This window comes from Balaenoptera ricei, chromosome 16 (genome assembly GCF_028023285.1).
Source record: "Balaenoptera ricei isolate mBalRic1 chromosome 16, mBalRic1.hap2, whole genome shotgun sequence".
Classification (NCBI taxonomy): Eukaryota; Metazoa; Chordata; class Mammalia; order Artiodactyla; family Balaenopteridae; genus Balaenoptera; species Balaenoptera ricei.
In genome coordinates, this window is record NC_082654.1 from 80,892,639 (window position 1) to 80,907,149 (window position 14,511).

A 14,511-nucleotide genomic window follows, 5' to 3' on the forward strand; every position below is an offset into this window, starting at 1 on the left:
TTCTACCACAGAAACTACTACTCCTACACCCACCACGAGCGCAACTACTTCTACCACAGACATTTCTACTGCTATCACAACCATGAGCCTCCTACTTCTATCAGAGACCGTGCAATTACTACCAGGAGGACTAGCGCTCTTCCTTCTAACACAGACACTACTACGCCTACCTCCATCACTAGCCCTCCTACTTCTACCACCATACCTGCTACTTCTACCACCACCATGAGCACAACTACTTCTACCACAGACACTACGACTCCTGTCACCACCACAAATGCTCATACAAATACGAAACAGAATACTACTCCTACCACCCCCACGAGAACCACTGCTTCTAAAACAGACACTACTACTCTTACCACTATCACGAGAGAACCTATGTGTACCACAGACCCTGCTATTCCTATCACCACCACGAGCACTGCGACTTCTACCACAGAAACTACTACTCGTAACACCACCATGGGCGCTCATACTTCTACCAAAGACACTACTACACCTTCAACCACCACGAGCGCTCATACTTCTACCAAAGACATTATTACTCCTAGAACCACTATGACCACCACTACTGCTATCACAAACGCTACTAATCCTACCACAACCACGGGAGCACCTACTTCTACCACAGACCCTGATACTCCTACCAACACCCTGAGCGCTCCTACTTCTACCACAGAAACTACTACTACTACCACCAACACGAGCACTCCTATTTCTACCACGGAAACTACTAATTCTCCCTCCACCACGAGCACAGCTTCTACTACCACAGACAATACTACTCTTACAACCACCACCAGTGCTCCTACTTCTACCACAGACACTACTACTCCAAGCACCTCCACGAGCACTCCTACATCTACCACAGACAGTACTACTCCTACCAACAAAATGAGCACTCCTACTTCTACCAAAGAAACTACTATCCTACCAGCACCATGAGCACTCCTACTTCTACCACAGAACATGCAACTCCAAGCACCACCACAGGCGATACTACTTCTAGCACAAAACCTGCTACTCCTACCACCACCACGAGTGCAACTACTTGTACCACAAAATATGCTACTCCTTTCAACACGATGAGAGCACCTAATTCTACCACAGGCCCTGCTACTCCTACCTCCATCACGAGCGATCATACTTCTACCCCAGAATCTACTGCTCCTACCACCAAGAGTGCTCCTATTTCTACCAAAGAAACTACTAGTTCTCCCACCTCCACGAGCACAACTACTTCTACCAGAGCACTACTACTCCTACCACCAGAACGAGAGCCACTACTTCTACCCTAGAAACTACTACTACCACAAACACCACGAGTGCTTCTTGTTCTACCACAAAACCTGTTATGCATACCACCACCACGAGCGATCCTACTTCTACCACAGACACTACTACACCTACCACCACCACGAGCAATCCTACTTCTACCACAGAATCAACTACTCCTAACACCACCACGAGCGCTCCTGCTTCTACCACAGAAAGTACTACTCCTACCACCAGCACGAGCGCAACAACTTCTACTACAGACACTAATACACCTACAACCAAGATGAGTGCTCCTACTTCTACCACAGTCACCACTACTCCCACCAACACCACGAGCGCTCCTACTTCTACCACAGACAGTCCTACTCCTACCACCACCACGAGCGCTCCTACCTCTAAGGAAGTATCTAGTACTCTGAACACCACCACGAGCTCTCCTACTTCTACTAGAGAAACTACTACTACCAAGACCACGAACGCTCCTACTTCTTCCACAGACTGTGCAACTCCTACCACCACCAAGTGTGCTCCTACTTCTAACACAGAACATGCTGCTCCTACCACCACCACGAGCAAAACTACTTCTAACAGAGACCCTGCTACTCGTACCACCACGAGAGCACCTACTTCTACCACAGGCACGGCAACTCCTACCACCACAATGAGCGCTCCTAATTCAACCACAGAAACTAAAACACCCACCAGCACCACGAGCGCCCCTACTTCTAGTACAGACTCTAGTACTCCTACCACCAACAGGAACGCTCCTACTTCTACCACAGAAACTACTACTAATACCACGGGAACGAGCACAACATCTTCTACCACAGACAGAACTATTCCTACCACCACCACGAGTTCCCGTACTTCTACCACAGACAATACTACTACCTCCACCACGAGCACAAGTACTTCTAGCACACAAACTACTACTCCTACCACCACCACGAGTGCAACTACTACTACCACTGACACAACTACTCCTTCCACCACCACGAGTTCGCATATTTCTACGAAAGACTTTGCTACTCCTACCTGCCTCACGATCACCAGTCCTTCAACCACAGAAATTACTACACCTACCACCAACAGAAGAACACCTCCTTGTACCACAGACCCTGTTACTCCTACCACCACCAAGAGCACTCTTACTTCTACCACAGAAACTACTACTCCAACCACCACAACGAACACTCCTACTTCTACTGCAGAAAATACTGCTCCTATCACCACCACGAGCGAACTACATCTACCACAGACACTACTACTCCTTACACCATCACGAGCTCTCCTAATTCTACTAGAGGAACTACTACTACCAAGACCACGAGCGCTCCTATTTCTTCCACAGACTGTGCAACTCCTCCCACCACCAAGTGCGCTCCTACTTCTCACACAGAACATGCTGCTCCTACCACCACCACGAGCAAAACTACTTCTAACAGAGACCTGCTACTCGTAACACCACCCTGAGAGCACCTACTTCTACCACAGGCACGGCAACTCCTACCACCACAATGAGCGCTCCTAATTCAACCACAGAAACAAAAACTCCCACCACCACCACGAGCGCCCCTACTTCTACTACAGACACTAGTACTCCTAACACAACCAGGAACGCTCCTACTTCTACCACAGGAACTACTACTAATACCACGGGAACGAGTACAACAACTTCTACCACAGACAGTACTATTGCTACCACCACCACGAGCTCTCCTACTTCTGCCACAGACACTACTACTCTTACCACCATCACGAGTGCAACTACTACTACCACTGAAACTACTATTCCTACCACCACCATGACTGCACATATGTCTACGAAAGTCATTACTACTCCTACCAACCACACGATCACCAGTCCTTCTACCACAGAAACTACTACTCCTACCTCCACCACAAGAGCACCTACTAGTTCCACAGACCCTGTGACTCCTACCACCACCAAGAGCACTCCTACTTCTACCACAGAAACCACTACTCCAACCACCACAACGAACACTGCTACTTCTACTGCAGAAACTACTGCTCCTACCACCACCACGAATGAACTACATCTACCACCGACACTACTATGCCTAACACCATCACGAGCGCTCCTACTTCTACCACAGACACTATTACTCCAAGAAACACCATGAGCTCTCCTCCCTCTACCATAGACACTACTCCTCCTACCAACACAACGAGCGCTCCTACTTCTATCAAAGAAACTACTACCCTACCACCAACATGAACGCTCCTACTTCTACCACAGAACATGCAACTCAGACCACCACCACAAGTGTTACTACTTCTACCACAATACCTGCTTCTCCTACCACCACCGCGAGTGGATCTTCTTGTACCCCAAAACCTTCTACTCCTACCAACACAACGAGAGCACCTACTTCTACCACAGGCCCTGCTACCTCTACCTCCATCACGAGAGATCCTATTTCTACAACAGAAACTACTACTCCTACCAACAGGAAGAGAGCTCCTACTTCTTCTACAGAAACTATTATTTCTACTACCACCACGAGCGCAACTACTTCTACCACAGACCGTACTACTCCTACCACCACCCCGAGTGTAAGTACTTCTACCACAAACACTACTGCTCTTACCACCACCACGAGTGCAAATACTTCTACCACAGACACTAGTGTTCCTACCACCAACACTGGTGCCAGTACTTCTACCACAGAAACTACTACTCCTACACCCACCACGAGCGCAACTACTTCTACCACAGACATTTCTACTGCTATCACAACCATGAGCCTCCTACTTCTATCAGAGACCGTGCAATTACTACCAGGAGGACTAGCGCTCTTCCTTCTAACACAGACACTACTACGCCTACCTCCATCACTAGCCCTCCTACTTCTACCACCATACCTGCTACTTCTACCACCACCATGAGCACAACTACTTCTACCACAGACACTACGACTCCTGTCACCACCACGAATGCTCATACAAATACGAAACAGAATACTACTCCTACCACCCCCACGAGAACCACTGCTTCTAACACAGACACTACTACTCTTACCACTATCACGAGAGAACCTATGTGTACCACAGACCCTGCTATTCCTATCACCACCACGAGCACTGCGACTTCTACCACAGAAACTACTACTCGTAACACCACCATGGGCGCTCATACTTCTACCAAAGACACTACTACACCTTCAACCACCACGAGCGCTCATACTTCTACCAAAGACATTATTACTCCTAGAACCACTACGACCACCACTACTGCTATCACAAACGCTACTAATCCTACCACAACCACGGGAGCACCTACTTCTACCACAGACCCTGATATTCCTACCAACACCCTGAGCGCTCCTACTTCTACCACAGAAACTACTACTACTACCACCAACACGAGCACTCCTATTTCTACCACGGAAACTACTAATTCTCCCTCCACCACGAGCACAGCTTCTACTACCACAGACAATACTACTCTTACCACCACCACCAGTGCTCCTACTTCTACCACAGACACTACTACTCCAAGCACCTCCACGAGCACTCCTACATCTACCACAGACAGTACTACTCCTACCAACAAAATGAGCACTCCTACTTCTACTAAAGAAACTACTATCCTACCAGCACCATGAGCACTCCTACTTCTACCACAGAACATGCAACTCCAAGCACCACCACAGGCGATACTACTTCTAGCACAAAACCTGCTACTCCTACCACCACCACGAGTGCAACTACTTGTACCACAAAATATGCTACTCCTTCCAACACGATGAGAGCACCTAATTCTACCACAGGCCCTGCTACTCCTACCTCCATCACGAGCGATCATACTTCTACCCCAGAATCTACTGCTCCTACCACCAAGAGTGCTCCTACTTCTACCAAAGAAACTACTAGTTCTCCCACCCCCACGAGCACAACTACTTCTACCAGAGCACTACTACTCCTACCACCAGAACGAGAGCCACTACTTCTACCCTAGAAACTACTACTACCACAAACACCACGAGTGCTTCTTCTTCTACCACAAAACCTGTTATGCCTACCACCACCACGAGCGATCCTACTTCTACCACAGACACTACTACACCTACCACCACCACGAGCAATCCTACTTCTACCACAGAATCAACTACTCCTAACACCACCACGAGCGCTCCTGCTTCTACCACAGAAAGTACTACTCCTACCACCAGCACGAGCGCAACAACTTCTACTACAGACACTAATACACCTACAACCAAGATGAGTGCTCCTACTTCTACCACAGTCACCACTACTCCCACCAACACCACGAGCGCTCCTACTTCTACCACAGACAGTCCTACTCCTACCACCACCACGAGCGCTCCTACCTCTAAGGAAGTATCTAGTACTCTGAACACCACCACGAGCTCTCCTACTTCTACTAGAGAAACTACTACTACCAAGACCACGAACGCTCCTACTTCTTCCACAGACTGTGCAACTCCTACCACCACCAAGTGTGCTCCTACTTCTAACACAGAACATGCTGCTCCTACCACCACCACGAGCAAAACTACTTCTAACAGAGACCCTGCTACTCGTACCACCACGAGAGCACCTACTTCTACCACAGGCACGGCAACTCCTACCACCACAATGAGCGCTCCTAATTCAACCACAGAAACTAAAACACCCACCAGCACCACGAGCGCCCCTACTTCTAGTACAGACTCTAGTACTCCTACCACCAACAGGAACGCTCCTACTTCTACCACAGAAACTACTACTAATACCACGGGAACGAGCACAACATCTTCTACCACAGACAGAACTATTCCTACCACCACCACGAGTTCCCGTACTTCTACCACAGACAATACTACTACCTCCACCAGGAGCACAAGTACTTCTAGCACACAAACTACTACTCCTACCACCACCACGAGTGCAACTACTACTACCACTGACACAACTACTCCTACCACCACCACGAGTTCGCATATTTCTACGAAAGACTTTGCTACTCCTACCTGCCTCACGATCACCAGTCCTTCAACCACAGAAATTACTACACCTACCACCAACAGAAGAACACCTCCTTGTACCACACACCCTGTTACTCCTACCACCACCAAGAGCACTCCTACTTCTACCACAGAAACTACTACTCCAACCACCACAACGAACACTCCTACTTCTACTGCAGAAAATACTGCTCCTATCACCACCACGAGCGAACTACATCTACCACAGACACTACTACTCCTTACACCATCACGAGCTCTCCTACTTCTACTAGAGGAACTACTACTACCAAGACCACGAGCGCTCCTATTTCTTCCACAGACTGTGCAACTCCTACCACCACCAAGGGCGCTCCTACTTCTCACACAGAACATGCTGCTCCTACCACCACCATGAGCAAAACTACTTCTAATAGAGACCCTGCTACTCGTAACACCACCCTGAGAGCACCTACTTCTACCACAGGCACTGCAACTCCTACCACCACAATGAGTGCTCCTAATTCAATCACAGAAACAAAAACTCCCACCAGCACCACGAGTGCCCCTACTTCTACTACAGACACTAGTACTCCTACCACAACCAGGAACGCTCCTACTTCTACCACAGGAAGTACTACTAATACCACGGGAACGAGCACAACAACTTCTACCACAGACAGTGCTATTCCTACCACCACCACGAGCTCTCCTACTTCTACCACAGACACTACTACTCCTACCACCACCACGAGTGCAACTACTACTACCACTGAAACTACTATTCCTACCACCACCATGAGTGCACATATGTCTACGAAAGTCATTACTACTACCAACCACACGATCACCAGTCCTTCTACCACAGAAACTACTACTCCTACCTCCACCACAAGAGCACCTACTTGTTCCACAGACCCTGTGACTCCTACCACCACCAAGAGCACTCCTACTTCTACCACAGAAACCACTACTCCAACAACCACAATGAACACTGCTACTTCTACTGCAGAAACTACTGCTCCTACCACCACCACGAGCGAACTACATCTACCACCAACACTACTATGCCTAACACCATCACGAGCGCTCCTACTTCTACCACAGACACTATTACTCCAAGAAACACCATGAGCTCTCCTCCCTCTACCATAGACACTACTCCTCCTACCAACACAACGAGCGCTCCTACTTCTATCAAAGAAACTACTACCCTACCACCACCATGAACGCTCCTACTTCTACCACAGAACATGCAACGCATACCACCACCACAAGTGTTACTACTTCTACCACAATACCTGCTTCTCCCACCACCACCGCGAGTGGATCTTCTTGTACCCCAAAACCTTCTACTCCTACCAACACAACGAGAGCACCTACTTCTACCACCGGCCCTGCTACCTCTACCTCCATCACGAGCGATTCTATTTCTACAACAGAAACTACTACTCCTACCAACAGGAAGAGAGCTCCTACTTCTTCTACAGAAACTACTATTCCTACTACCACCACGAGCGCAACTACTTCTACCACAGACCGTACTACTCCTACCACCACCCCGAGTGTAAGTACTTCTACCACAGACACTACTGCTCTTACCACCACCACGAGTGCAAATACTTCTACCACAGACACTAGTGTTCCTACCACCAACACTGGTGCCAGTACTTCTACCACAGAAACTACTACTCCTACACCCACCACGAGCGCAACTACTTCTACCACAGACATTTCTACTGCTATCACAACCATGAGCCTCCTACTTCTATCAGAGACCGTGCAATTACTACCAGGAGGACTAGCGCTCTTCCTTCTAACACAGACACTACTACGCCTACCTCCATCACTAGCCCTTCTACTTCTACCACCATACCTGCTACTTCTACCACCACCATGAGCACAACTACTTCTACCACAGACACTACGACTCCTGTCACCACCACAAATGCTCATACAAATACGAAAGAGAATACTACTCCTACCACCCCCACGAGAACCACTGCTTCTAACACAGACACTACTACTCTTACCACTATCACGAGAGAACCTATTTGTACCACAGACCCTGCTATTCCTATCACCACCACGAGCACTGCGACTTCTACCACAGAAACTACTACTCGTAACACCACCATGGGCGCTCATACTTCTACCAAAGACACTACTACACCTTCAACCACCACGAGCGCTCATACTTCTACCAAAGACATTATTACTCCTAGAACCACTACGATCACCACTACTGCTATCTCAAACGCTACTAATCCTATCACAAACACGGGAGCACCTACTTCTACCACAGACCCTGATATTCCTACCAACACCCTGAGCTCTCCTACTTCTACCACAGAAACTACTACTACTACCACCAACACGAGCACTCCTACTTCTACCACGGAAACTACTAATTCTCCCTCCACCACGAGCACAGCTTCTACTACCACAGACAATACTACTCTTACAACCACCACCAGTGCTCCTACTTCTACCACAGAAACTACTACTACTACCACCAACACGAGCACTCCTACTTCTACCACGGAAACTACTAATTCTCCCTCCACCACGAGCACAGCTTCTACTACCACAGACAATACTACTCTTACAACCACCACCAGTGCTCCTACTTCTACCACAGAAACTACTACTACTACCACCAACACGAGCACTCCTACTTCTACCACGGAAACTACTAATTCTCCCTCCACCACGAGCACAGCTTCTACTACCACAGACAATACTACTCTTACAACCACCACCAGTGCTCCTACTTCTACCACAGACACTACTACTCCAAGCACCTCCACGAGCACTCCTACATCTACCACAGACAGTACTACTCCTACCAACAAAATGAGCACTCCTACTTCTACCAAAGAAACTACTATCCTACCAGCACCATGAGCACTCCTACTTCTACCACAGAACATGCAACTCCAAGCACCACCACAGGCGATACTACTTCTAGCACAAAACCTGCTACTCCTACCACCACCACGAGTGCAACTACTTGTACCACAAAATATGCTACTCCTTTCAACACGATGAGAGCACCTAATTCTACCACAGGCCCTGCTACTCCTACCTCCATCACGAGCGATCATACTTCTACCCCAGAATCTACTGCTCCTACCACCAAGAGTGCTCCTATTTCTACCAAAGAAACTACTAGTTCTCCCACCTCCACGAGCACAACTACTTCTACCAGAGCACTACTACTCCTACCACCAGAACGAGAGCCACTACTTCTACCCTAGAAACTACTACTACCACAAACACCACGAGTGCTTCTTGTTCTACCACAAAACCTGTTATGCCTACCACCACCACGAGCGATCCTACTTCTACCACAGACACTACTACACCTACCACCACCACGAGCAATCCTACTTCTACCACAGAATCAACTACTCCTAACACCACCACGAGCGCTCCTGCTTCTACCACAGAAAGTACTACTCCTACCACCAGCACGAGCGCAACAACTTCTACTACAGACACTAATACACCTACAACCAAGATGAGTGCTCCTACTTCTACCACAGTCACCACTACTCCCACCAACACCACGAGCGCTCCTACTTCTACCACAGACAGTCCTACTCCTACCACCACCACGAGCGCTCCTACCTCTAAGGAAGTATCTAGTACTCTGAACACCACCACGAGCTCTCCTACTTCTACTAGAGAAACTACTACTACCAAGACCACGAACGCTCCTACTTCTTCCACAGACTGTGCAACTCCTACCACCACCAAGTGTGCTCCTACTTCTAACACAGAACATGCTGCTCCTACCACCACCACGAGCAAAACTACTTCTAACAGAGACCCTGCTACTCGTAACACCACCCTGAGAGCACCTACTTCTACCACAGGCACTGCAACTCCTACCACCACAATGAGCGCTCCTAATTCAACCACAGAAACTAAAACACCCACCAGCACCACGAGCGCCCCTACTTCTAGTACAGACTCTAGTACTCCTACCACCAACAGGAACGCTCCTACTTCTACCACAGAAACTACTACTAATACCACGGGAACGAGCACAACATCTTCTACCACAGACAGAACTATTCCTACCACCACCACGAGTTCCCGTACTTCTACCACAGACAATACTACTACCTCCACCACGAGCACAAGTACTTCTAGCACACAAACTACTACTCCTACCACCACCACGAGTGCAACTACTACTACCACTGACACAACTACTCCTTCCACCACCACGAGTTCGCATATTTCTACGAAAGACTTTGCTACTCCTACCTGCCTCACGATCACCAGTCCTTCAACCACAGAAATTACTACACCTACCACCAACAGAAGAACACCTCCTTGTACCACAGACCCTGTTACTCCTACCACCACCAAGAGCACTCTTACTTCTACCACAGAAACTACTACTCCAACCACCACAACGAACACTCCTACTTCTACTGCAGAAAATACTGCTCCTATCACCACCACGAGCGAACTACATCTACCACAGACACTACTACTCCTTACACCATCACGAGCTCTCCTACTTCTACTAGAGGAACTACTACTACCAAGACCACGAGCGCTCCTATTTCTTCCACAGACTGTGCAACTCCTACCACCACCAAGTGCGCTCCTACTTCTCACACAGAACATGCTGCTCCTACCACCACCACGAGCAAAACTACTTCTAACAGAGACCTGCTACTCGTAACACCACCCTGAGAGCACCTACTTCTACCACAGGCACGGCAACTCCTACCACCACAATGAGCGCTCCTAATTCAACCACAGAAACAAAAACTCCCACCACCACCACGAGCGCCCCTACTTCTACTACAGACACTAGTACTCCTAACACAACCAGGAACGCTCCTACTTCTACCACAGGAACTACTACTAATACCACGGGAACGAGTACAACAACTTCTACCACAGACAGTACTATTGCTACCACCACCACGAGCTCTCCTACTTCTGCCACAGACACTACTACTCTTACCACCATCACGAGTGCAACTACTACTACCACTGAAACTACTATTCCTACCACCACCATGACTGCACATATGTCTACGAAAGTCATTACTACTCCTACCAACCACACGATCACCAGTCCTCCTACCACAGAAACTACTACTCCTACCTCCACCACAAGAGCACCTACTAGTTCCACAGACCCTGTGACTCCTACCACCACCAAGAGCACTCCTACTTCTACCACAGAAACCACTACTCCAACCACCACAACGAACACTGCTACTTCTACTGCAGAAACTACTGCTCCTACCACCACCACGAATGAACTACATCTACCACCGACACTACTATGCCTAACACCATCACGAGCGCTCCTACTTCTACCCCAGACACTATTACTCCAAGAAACACCATGAGCTCTCCTCCCTCTACCATAGACACTACTCCTCCTACCAACACAACGAGCGCTCCTACTTCTATCAAAGAAACTACTACCCTACCACCAACATGAACGCTCCTACTTCTACCACAGAACATGCAACTCAGACCACCACCACAAGTGTTACTACTTCTACCACAATACCTGCTTCTCCTACCACCACCGCGAGTGGATCTTCTTGTACCCCAAAACCTTCTACTCCTACCAACACAACGAGAGCACCTACTTCTACCACAGGCCCTGCTACCTCTACCTCCATCACGAGAGATCCTATTTCTACAACAGAAACTACTACTCCTACCAACAGGAAGAGAGCTCCTACTTCTTCTACAGAAACTATTATTTCTACTACCACCACGAGCGCAACTACTTCTACCACAGACCGTACTACTCCTACCACCACCCCGAGTGTAAGTACTTCTACCACAAACACTACTGCTCTTACCACCACCACGAGTGCAAATACTTCTACCACAGACACTAGTGTTCCTACCACCAACACTGGTGCCAGTACTTCTACCACAGAAACTACTACTCCTACACCCACCACGAGCGCAACTACTTCTACCACAGACATTTCTACTGCTATCACAACCATGAGCCTCCTACTTCTATCACAGACCGTGCAATTACTACCAGGAGAACTAGCGCTCTTCCTTCTAACACAGACACTACTACGCCTACCTCCATCACTAGCCCTCCTACTTCTACCACCATACCTGCTACTTCTACCACCACCATGAGCACAACTACTTCTACCACAGACACTACGACTCCTGTCACCACCACGAATGCTCATACAAATACGAAAGAGAATACTACTCCTACCACCCCCACGAGAACCACTGCTTCTAACACAGACACTACTACTCTTACCACTATCACGAGAGAACCTATGTGTACCACAGACCCTGCTATTCCTATCACCACCACGAGCACTGCGACTTCTACCACAGAAACTACTACTCGTAACACCACCATGGGCGCTCATACTTCTACCAAAGACACTACTACACCTTCAACCACCACGAGCGCTCATACTTCTACCAAAGACATTATTACTCCTAGAACCACTACGACCACCACTACTGCTATCACAAACGCTACTAATCCTACCACAACCACGGGAGCACCTACTTCTACCACAGACCCTGATATTCCTACCAACACCCTGAGCGCTCCTACTTCTACCACAGAAACTACTACTACTACCACCAACACGAGCACTCCTATTTCTACCACGGAAACTACTAATTCTCCCTCCACCACGAGCACAGCTTCTACTACCACAGACAATACTACTCTTACCACCACCACCAGTGCTCCTACTTCTACCACAGACACTACTACTCCAAGCACCTCCACGAGCACTCCTACATCTACCACAGACAGTACTACTCCTACCAACAAAATGAGCACTCCTACTTCTACTAAAGAAACTACTATCCTACCAGCACCATGAGCACTCCTACTTCTACCACAGAACATGCAACTCCAAGCACCACCACAGGCGATACTACTTCTAGCACAAAACCTGCTACTCCTACCACCACCACGAGTGCAACTACTTGTACCACAAAATATGCTACTCCTTCCAACACGATGAGAGCACCTAATTCTACCACAGGCCCTGCTACTCCTACCTCCATCACGAGCGATCATACTTCTACCCCAGAATCTACTGCTCCTACCACCAAGAGTGCTCCTACTTCTACCAAAGAAACTACTAGTTCTCCCACCCCCACGAGCACAACTACTTCTACCAGAGCACTACTACTCCTACCACCAGAACGAGAGCCACTACTTCTACCCTAGAAACTACTACTACCACAAACACCACGAGTGCTTCTTCTTCTACCACAAAACCTGTTATGCCTACCACCACCACGAGCGATCCTACTTCTACCACAGACACTACTACACCTACCACCACCACGAGCAATCCTACTTCTACCACAGAATCAACTACTCCTAACACCACCACGAGCGCTCCTGCTTCTACCACAGAAAGTACTACTCCTACCACCAGCACGAGCGCAACAACTTCTACTACAGACACTAATACACCTACAACCAAGATGAGTGCTCCTACTTCTGCCACAGTCACCACTACTCCCACCAACACAACGAGCGCTCCTACTTCTACCACAGACAGTCCTACTCCTACCACCACCACGAGCGCTCCTACCTCTAAGGAAGTATCTAGTACTCTGAACACCACCACGAGCTCTCCTACTTCTACTAGAGAAACTACTACTACCAAGACCACGAACGCTCCTACTTCTTCCACAGACTGTGCAACTCCTACCACCACCAAGTGTGCTCCTACTTCTAACACAGAACATGCTGCTCCTACCACCACCACGAGCAAAACTACTTCTAACAGAGACCCTGCTACTCGTACCACCACGAGAGCACCTACTTCTACCACAGGCACGGCAACTCCTACCACCACAATGAGCGCTCCTAATTCAACCACAGAAACTAAAACACCCACCAGCACCACGAGCGCCCCTACTTCTAGTACAGACTCTAGTACTCCTACCACCAACAGGAACGCTCCTACTTCTACCACAGAAACTACTACTAATACCACGGGAACGAGCACAACATCTTCTACCACAGACAGAACTATTCCTACCACCACCACGAGTTCCCGTACTTCTACCACAGACAATACTACTACCTCCACCAGGAGCACAAGTACTTCTAGCACACAAACTACTACTCCTACCACCACCACGAGTGCAACTACTACTACCACTGACACAACTACTCCTACCACCACCACGAGTTCGCATATTTCTACGAAAGACTTTGCTACTCCTACCTGCCTCACGATCACCAGTC